Below are 3,573 nucleotides of genomic sequence, written 5' to 3'. Positions count from 1 at the left end.
CCCATCCTTTTGTGCCAGCTCGGGAAAAAAGTGGTGACGCCGTTTCGTAGAAGAGGGCAATTATATTGACATGGGGACGCCCGCTTGAATGCTTCCAGACTTGATAGGTCGATCATACGGGGGCTAAGACGGCCTTAATGACCCCTTGCGGTCTTGTGGTTGCCGACGTCTTCCCGGGGACCTGTGACAGCATTAGTGCACTCGTCAGGCTCTGTCGTTGACGGCCTCCCGCCCTTCGGTTTGTCGTCTCTTCGTCCATTCCTTTGTGCCAGCTCGGGAGCTTCGGAGAAGAGGGCAATTATGTTGACATGGGGACATCCGCTTGAACGCTTCTCACACGACAGGTTAAGGTCCAGGCTTACCGTAACAGCCTTTTCTAGGACGAGGCTGTTAAGTATCTGAAACTTGGTTGAGTGACCACGATAAACACCTTTTCTGTTTTTATAGTTTTGTTCCTGAATACCCCAATCGTCTGTTCAGCAACCATGGCGACGCAGCGCTGTATATCTATTCAGATATTACTTACAGTGGAAGGAACGATCTTGAACTTAACGCAACTAATTATGAAGACGTTTCGATTGAACTTAAAAATGACTTCCTCAACATAGACAACAATGACCTACTAAGTGGTTGCATATATCGTTCACCCTCGTCATCAGCAGTAGATTTCTGTACTGCTCTCCATAACGTCATGGGACTGCTAGCAGATGAAAACAAAAATGTAATAATTATAGGCGACATAAACATTAACCTCGCTGATAGTACGTCTACTAATGGTTTACATTATTCTGATTGTTTTAACAGCTTGGGTTATGAACGTTCAATTAAGATACCGACACGATGTGCTAACCACCCCATAGGTACATTAACTGACTATGCATTATCAAATTTGGCATATCCACTAGACGCAGGTGTTATAATGACCGACATGACTGATCACTATCCTATATTCTTAAGCTTTCACTATACTCATGGCTCGGAAAAAATCACGTACACGAAGTTTATACTAGACAAACAATCATTCCTTGACGCCGCGTCCAACCTTGACTGGTCCCCCATCTTTTCTACAAATGATCCACAAAAAGCATTTGCACTGTTTTTCTCTATGGTTAAGGCATGTTTTGATCATCATTCCGTTCAAGTTAAATGAAAAAAGAAATACGCGTCGCCTCAAAATCCATGGATAACAGATAAGCTCTTAGCTTTAATGCGCAAAAAGGATAATCTTTATAAGAAAACCAAACGACAACCATTTAACAAGAATTTAGCCATTCGGTACAAAAAGTTTTCTAACCAGCTTTCTGCCACATTGAAAAAAGCTAAAAAAACATGGTACGAAAGAAAAATTTTGGAACACTTCAAAAACGTAAAAAAAAAGAAATGGGAAATTGTTAACTCCTCCTTAAACAGGGCAAATAATCGCGAAGATATAACAGAAATTGCTTCTCAGTGTATGGTATACAAGACCGCCAAAGAAATAGCTGATGCGTTTTCTGATTTCTTCTTTAGCAGTGAGCTACAGTCACCTGCGCATGACAATCCCGTACCCCAGCGCCTGCCACATTCTTTTTATTTCCAACTACATCCCAGGAAGTTCTAAACATTATAAACAACATTAAAATAACCGGCGCCGGCATCGATAAATTACACCCTTCCCATATAAAATTAATTGCACCCTTGATAAGTGATGTCCTTGCAGACATAATGAACTTCATGTTTAAATCAGGCAGTTTGCCACAAGAACTAAAACAAGGCAAGATCACCCCAATTCTTAAGAAAGGTGACCACTCTTTAATTTCCAATTATCGCCCCATCTGTGTATTACCTTTCTTTAGTAAGGTAATTGAAAAGCTGATAGAAAAACGTTTAACTAATTACCTTACAAAATTTAACATTCTCTCGCCATTCCAATACGGCTTTCGCTCGGGTTACTCGACCGAACTGGCTCTCGTTGCTCTAACCGATCAACTAAAGCTCGCTATCGATGAAGCGAATTATGCAGCTTCAGTATTTGTAGATTTAAGCAAAGCGTTTGAGAAAATAAATCACAGCATCTTATTTCGTAAGCTTGAATCATTGGGAGTTACCGGTCCAGCACTCTTGTTACTACAAAATTACTTAACAGACAGAATGCAGGTAGTAACAATTTCAGGCGTTCATTCTAAAACCATGTTCACTAATATTGGCGTGCCCCAGTGTTCCATATTGGGTCCGCTTTTATTTTTATTATACCTCAGTGATCTGTCTAACTGCCTGTCCTCTTCGAAATGTATACTTTATGCAGATGATACTACTATTGTTAATTCCAATAAATGTATTACAACCTTAGTTTCTAACCTTAATGGCGATTTACACAGCCTGCTGGAGTGGTGTCATACTAGCCAGCTACAGATAAACCCGTCGAAAACAAAATTATCGTATTCACTTCTCACCAACGAACACTTCACTCCATTCCTCCTATCTTGCTGGGTGGAAGTCCTGTCCGTGCAAGTTTTTCATGTAATTATCTTGGCATAGAAGTAGACAAACGTCTTAAATTTATTGAGCACTTAACCAAACTAAAACAGAAGATTACCTACGGGATTAGGGCACTTCTAAAAGCACAAAACATATTTGACCATCAAATATTACTATCACTATACTTCTCATTTATTCATTCACACATTAACTACTGCGTTACTTGCTGGTGAAACACTTACGTAACCCATTTAAACTCATTGTAAATCCTACAGAATAGGGCTATTAGGATAATTACATTTAGCCCATATAACAACAATGCCTCATATCTTTTACGAACTAATCACATTCTTACAGTCACACAACTCGTTAAATATAATCTAGGTACCTTTTTGTTAAATAGAAACTTCATTTACCTAAAATACATACTAATTATGGCAAACAGAGCGTCCATTTTTCATCTCTCGCATTCTGGAACACACTAACATTATACATAAAAACATTTAGAATTCACGAATTCAAGAAACAATTAATGATTACATTCTGTCGAATACTGATGCCTAGTCCATACTCACAACCATTCTTTCCGGGTGCCTTCATTTCATTTTCATTGCCATATCGTTAGGTTTCTGTTTATGCCTCACATATACATTCGAGTTTGCAAATTATACTGTGTTCGTCACGTCATCTACGCTGTTACTTTATCAGTTGTCAACGAGATTGTGTTACAGTGCTTTTTTTCATGACATTTATGCATATGTAATTATTCAATCATGCTCTTCATACTAAAACCTGTAATTTTTCTATGTTAACAATTTGTTGAAAGTGCTGTACTTTTTTTTTATTACGTTTACTTTGTAAAGGAGGTCCCATCGCAGTCTTTGACTTCGGGACTTCCTTCTGAATATTAACAACTTGTAATCTTTCTAATGATGTCAATAAAAACCGATCCTGATTCTGATCTTGTCATAGGAACGTACGCCTGAACGCCTCACAGTCCCGACAGGTCGATGATGACACTGCGCATGCGTGCTGCTTCTCGGCGCCGCCGCTAAACTGCGCTGGTAGTACGGAAAGCCACGCACTCCCGTGTTCACGCTCAAAAGGATCGCGACT

The sequence above is a fragment of the Dermacentor variabilis genome, chromosome 1, assembly GCF_050947875.1.
Source record: "Dermacentor variabilis isolate Ectoservices chromosome 1, ASM5094787v1, whole genome shotgun sequence".
NCBI classification, from domain to species: Eukaryota; Metazoa; Arthropoda; class Arachnida; order Ixodida; family Ixodidae; genus Dermacentor; species Dermacentor variabilis.
Note: the sequence above shows the minus strand (reverse complement) of the source record.